Genomic DNA, 6,127 nt, shown 5'->3' on the forward strand with positions numbered 1-6,127 from the left:
GTGTGAGTGAGTGAGTGAGTGTGAGTTGGTGAGGGAATGAGTGTTTGGGTGAGTGGGTGGTGGCCCCGTCACTTCTGTGGATAAGAGAGAAAGAAAGATGAGAGAAGGGAAAGAGGAAAGGGGAAAAGAAGGCTGATGAATGTGAGCGTAATGAGAAAGGCAGCAGTTTCTTTGTCCTGGTGCATAATGTGGTAATGAGAGAGAGAGAGAGAGAGAGAGAGAGAGAGAGAGAGAGAGAGAGAGAGAGAGAGAATGTTCTGTCACCAATGGAGCTTAACGCATGCTAATGAGATAGCTGGGTGTGGTAATTGTAATTGGTGGTGGCGATGGTGATGGTGGTGGTCTTGGTGGTGATGGTGGTAATGTTATGTCTGCATTGGTAGAGGTAGTAGCAGTAATAGTAGTAGTAGCAGTAGTAGTAGTAGCAGTAGTAGTAGTAATAGTAATAGTAATGGTAGGTGATGGTGATAGCGTACGTAGAAAGAATGGACTCAGTTAAGCAAGTTGTTAGTTAGTTAGTTAATTAGTGTAGACTGTATGGGAAGTTTTTTTTTTTTTTTACGGAAGATTACGGAGACTTTCATAAATAAAGATGATAAGTGGAGAAAGGTGTGTATTGTCCTGAGACTTCCATGTCGTTAGTTTGCTGGCTTTATGACACCTTTCCTTATGTTTGTTTGGAGAATGTTATGTTGATGGTAGTGTGTCCTGCATGTGTGGTATTAGTGGCAATGGTTCGTAGTGGTGGTGGTGGTGGTGGTGGTGGTGGTGGTGGTGGTGGTGGTGGTGGTGGGTAATGATGGTGGTAATGGTGAGACTGTAATATTGTGATGATGCATTAATGGTGGAAGTGATGATGCTAGGAATGTTAGTGGTGGTTTTATGACTACTACTACTACTGCTGCTACTACCACCACCACCACTACCACCACCATCACCAATACTACTACTACTATTACTACTACTTATGCTGCTGCTACAATCATTGTCATTTGTGGAATGAAATTAATTAAATGTAATGGAAAAAGAATTGCCGGTGTTTGCCAGCTGTAATGGTGATAGTGGCGGTGGTGGCAGAGGTGGTGGTGTTGGTGGTGGTGGTGGAGTTGTGGCCAAAATAAACAAAGAGGCAAAAGGGCGACAAAATGCAACCCTCACCTGTGACCTGCACACCTGTTGACTCTCTCTCTCTCTCTCTCTCTCTCTCTCTCTCTCTCTCTCTCTCTCTCTCTCTTTCTCTCTTGCATATGAATATTCTCTCCTCACTGACCAATCTATTTGCTTTTATTCCCTAACACACACACACACACACACACACACACACACACACACACACACACACACACACACACACACAGTGCACTTGACTTCTTCTCTCTCTCTCTCTCTCTCTCTCTCTCTCTCTCTCTCTCTCTCTCTCTCTCTCAGCATCCAAATTCCGTCGCTCCACCACCACCACGATCACTACCTCCAAGAGAGAGAGAGAGAGAGAGAGAGAGAGAGAGATATAATGGTATAGTTTATGTATCGATCAGGTTTACGCGCGGCAGCAACAAGGGGCAGTGATGGTGGTGGTGGTGGTGGTGGTATTGGTGTAGTGGTGGTGGTAGTGCCGGTAAAGGTGGCGGTGGTGGTGGTAGTGGTAGGACTGGTATATCAAAGGATGACACTTCTATTACACACACACACACACACACACACACACACACACACACACACATGACGGAATGACCTCCATTGTGTGAGTGCGTGCATGTGCGTGTGTCCTTACATGGGAGAGCCGAGTGGTGAGGCGAGACGCACACTGGAGACACGAAACACACACACACACTAACAGACCAACTCCTCTCTTTCCTCTTCCTCTTATCTCCCTCCCTCTCGGCCGCGACTCCAGCCAGACGGGGAGGCGTGCGTGCCGCGGCTCGAGACTTCAGGGATTGATGTGTAGTCTGGAAGCTCTGGGGAGGTCTGGAGTGTGAGGGGGCGCGGGGAGCGAGGCGAGCGTGACCAGCGCGGGAGTGAGTAGTGGAGCAGCACAGGCCCCGGGGAGGAGGCGGCGAGTGGCAGCTAGGGGCGGCCCCGATGCCTGCCTCAGCCTGCACCTGCGCCATGCTTCTCGCCCACTCTCTCCCCTCTCTCTCTCTCTCTCTCTCTCTCTCTCTCTCTCTCTCTCTCTCTCTCTCTCTCTCTCTCTCTCCTACAATCCATCCACACGTCTGTCTGTTTCCCTCCAACATTCTTCCACTTTCATCTGTTTGCTTCGTTCTTGTTATTTCTCTTCCTCGTGTCCTTACCTCGTCTGTTATCTTTTTATTTTTTCCTCCTTTTCCTCCAGTCTATTCCAGCTCTTTCATACCTGTGTTTTCCTTCCATTACTCTCTCTCTCTCTCTCTCTCTCTCTCTCTCTCTCTCTCTCTCTCTCCTCACTTTCTTCCTTCCACCTACTCCTCATTCGGACTCTTTTCTCTCTGCACTCCATATCTTACTTTACGCTATATTTATCACGATTTAACCCTACTTATCCTCCTCCTCTGTCTCCTCCTTCTCCTCTTCGTCCTCCTCCTAATCTCGTATTCTCCCCAATATATCTTACACTTTTCCTTCATTCCCTCTTCGCTACTCTGCTCCTCCTTTGTGTTTCCCCCTCGAAGGAGAGTCTTAGTACCCCCGCTCCCACTCACCTCCCACCCACACCTCCTTCACGTACCCTCATCTTCCCTTTGAAGTTATATCAACCGAGACATAACCAAAGAGCGAATCCCGTAACACTTCTCCTCCCCCATATGTCCAAAATCATCTGGTACTCTTCCTCTTCATCATGTCCTTGCATCTCGTTTCCTATTCCTTACTTTTCCTTTCCCCTCCTGTCTCCCTTCTGTCTCCCTCTTTCTCTCTTTTCCAACCAGCACCGCCTCTGCCTCCTCTCCTACCTCCTGTTTTCTCCTCCTCCTCCTCCTCCTCCTCCTCCCGTCCCTCTCGCCTCTTTCAATCCATCAGGCTGAATCAGCGTCACCCTGTCTGTTTATATTAGTCATTCCCAGATATTTTGCAGCTCTTGAAGAAGATTCCGTTTTCTGTGTTTGTGTTTCGTGGTCTGGCGGCGGCGGCAGTGGTGGTGGTGGTGGTTGTTGTGGTGGTAGTGGTGGTAGTGGTGGTGGGGGGTGGAGGATAAAGGGACATTTTTTTTTTCTTTTTCTCTTTGGTTTTTCTTTTCTAATGTTTTGCGAGTTGAGATGTGTGTGTGTGTGTGTGTGTGTGTGTGTGTGTGTGTGTGTGTGTGTGTGTGTGTGTGTGTGTGTGTGTGTGTGTGTGTGTGTGTGTGTGTGTGTGTGTGTGTGTGTGTGTGTGTGTGTGTGTGTGTGTGTGTGTGTGGCTATTTGTTCTTGTTGTTTTTGATGTTTTTTTCCTTTCATGTGTTTGTTTTGTTGTTTTGGTTTCTATTCATTTCGTTTCGCTTTTTTTCCTGCTTATTTTTTCTTTCAAAGTTTCATCTTCCTCTGAACTTAGAATCGGCATCGTGTGTTTAGAGAGAGAGAGAGAGAGAGAGAGAGAGAGAGAGAGAGAGAGAGAGAGAGAGAGAGAGAGAGAAATTTTTTATTTTATTTAATTGCCAAAAAATGTTGTTCACAATACAAACTACAAATAAGTCAATATATGGCCTAGTCTTCTGAGCCACAGATGTTTCCTAAGCAGACATAATGTTACTTTAAGTTTTGTCTGACACTACAACAGGCAGTTTAGAACTACTCAAACTTATGTAATAAATTATAATGAAAACACGTGCACTAGTAGCCCACACACCAAGTCTTTTTTTTTTTTATACCATGTGGGCTTTTCACGGGAATTTATGGGCTAAAGGGGATACTTTTTGGGGTACCTCCTATCTCAAAGCCCACCCGCCAGGAAACCGTTACCCCGAGTGAGGAAGCCCAACCTACACTCGGACCGTGGACAGGATTCGAACCCGTGCGCTTGGAGACCCCTCGGACCCCAAAGCACGCATGGTTCCACTGTACCACATTAACCCCTTCAGTACCATGACGTGTTTCCATATATATTTTGCATACTATTTGGTGATTTGATACATCTTCAGAAACTCACGTGGGTTAGTGGGGGTGTTAAGATAGTGAAGACTGCGGCATATAATCTTCTGACCTCCATAGACCCTTCCAAATATCAATAAAATGGTCTAATTGTACACAAATCTCGCGGTGAAAATGTGTCCCAGTATTGAAAGGGTTAAGTACGTACATATGCTTACATACACTTACTACACGATCATATACACATACATATAGTGTATACTCATATACACATCCACACATATGCACGGACACACAAATGCATGTACGCACACACATACATGCTTACACAGACATACATAAATATACATACACATACACACCACATAAAAGGAGGAGGAGGAGGAGGAGGAGAGCAAGAGAGTGTTCCCCTTCTGTTTATTGGGTAAAGTGAAAGGAAAGAGAAAACTGAGCTTTGGTACTCTCACGAATCTGTCTCCTCCTCCATTCCTCCTATTCTGGTCTTTTATGTAAGTTCCTTTCCTTTTCATGAGGATTTTTTTACTGATTTTCTTATTCCCTTTTCATGAGCATTATTTTTTTTTCTTTTTGCTCCTCCTCCTCCTCCTCCTCCTCCTCCTCCTCCTCCTCCTCCTCCTCCTGTCCTCTTCTGTGCACTTTTCATTTATTATTTTTTTCCTCATTTTTTCATTAGCACTATTACTTTTTTTCTCTCATCTCTCCTCTTCCTCCTCCTCCTCCTCCTCCTCCTCCTCCTCCTCCTCCTCCTCCTCCTCTTCTTCCTCCTCCTCCTCCTCCTCCTCCTCCTACATATTGAAAGTAACAATGTACAAGCAAAATACGTAATGAGTAATGTACCTCTGGCAAGTGCTGAGAATGAAAAAGATCTTGGTGTTGTGGTGTCTAAAGATCTCAAGCCGAGTAAACACTGCACAGAAGCAGTAAAGAATGCAAATAAATTAGTTGGGTTCATTGGAAGAACCTTTAAATTTAAATCAGAAAAAGTTATCTTTACTTTATATAACTCATTGGTGCGTCCTCAGCTTGAATACTGTGTGCAGTTCTGGTCACCATATTACAGAAAAGACATTGAAAAACTGGAAAGGATCCAGCGTAGAGTGACCAAGATGATTCCGAGATTGAGAAACAAGCCGTATGAGGAACGACTGGAAGCATTAAATTTATTCAGCTTAACAAAGCGCAGGATAAGAGGAGACCTAATCGAAGTTTTCAAAATTTTTCAGGGATACAACAACCTTGATGTAAATAAATATTTTACTATTGATCATTCCACCATAACAAGGAATAATGGATTTAAAATTACACCAAAACGCTTTAAAACCCACGAGGCAAAGCACTTTTTCTTTAATAGAATAGTTAACATTTGGAATAAGCTTCCTTCAGAAATAGTAAACAGTACTTCCATTGCATCATTCAAAAACAAAATTGATAAATATTTAAAGAATAACCCCAACAAGCTCTCTTCTTGTCTGAATAATTAAACATGATACTATAGTCAATTATTAACTTTCTTATAGATAGATATGTAGAGTTCACCGTAGGGTGAATAATAGAATCTCCTTTCATCCTTTCCTGTGAAAATTCCATGTCAGTTTTTCCATACTGCATGGTACTTTTCCAAGCTATTTTCCATGCCAGCGAAAGCTGGAGGGAGTGGTGGGTGGGGAGGAGCCTTCTCCTGTACTGTCCTGTCTCTCTTATCTGTAGCCAGTTAGAAGTAGTTACCAAACAGCCTCGAAAGGACCAACAGGTCTGTTGCTGTTTGGCTTTCCTTTGTATTCTTTTGTATTCCTCCTCCTCCTCCTCCTCCTCCTCCTCCTCCTCCTCCTCCTCCTCCTCCTCCTCCCCTGCTCTTCCTCCTCCTCGTGCAATTCAGGTGATTGATGAACGAGTGCCATTTGATTAATTACACCCGAACAAGTGTTGGGGTGAAGTGTAGGGCGGGGCGAAGCGGGGAGCGGCGGGGCGGGCGGTATGGGGCGAGATGGGCCGGGGCGCTGAGAAGAGAGATTGCAAGGGAGAAAGGGAGAAAAAGTAAAGAAAGGGAGACTAATATGAGATGA

The 6,127-nt window shown here is 44.9% G+C and overlaps 1 protein-coding gene across 2 annotated transcripts in view; it reads right to left on the reverse strand.

Annotated features, from left to right (window-relative positions):
- The window catches only part of LOC123514999 (solute carrier family 35 member F1-like), an 89,810-nt gene extending 87,685 nt beyond the window's left edge, over positions 1–2,125 (reverse strand). Inside the window, exon 1 of one of the 2 annotated variants that reach the window (XM_045273311.1) lies at positions 1,772–2,125. The gene's annotated coding sequence lies outside the window, so the exon portion shown is untranslated. The remainder of the gene's footprint in view (positions 1–1,771) is intronic. The other variant, XM_045273312.1, reaches the window with a different exon arrangement.
- Positions 2,126–6,127: the final 4,002 nt, after the last annotated feature.

Source organism: Portunus trituberculatus, chromosome 38 (assembly GCF_017591435.1).
Source record: "Portunus trituberculatus isolate SZX2019 chromosome 38, ASM1759143v1, whole genome shotgun sequence".
NCBI classification, from domain to species: Eukaryota; Metazoa; Arthropoda; class Malacostraca; order Decapoda; family Portunidae; genus Portunus; species Portunus trituberculatus.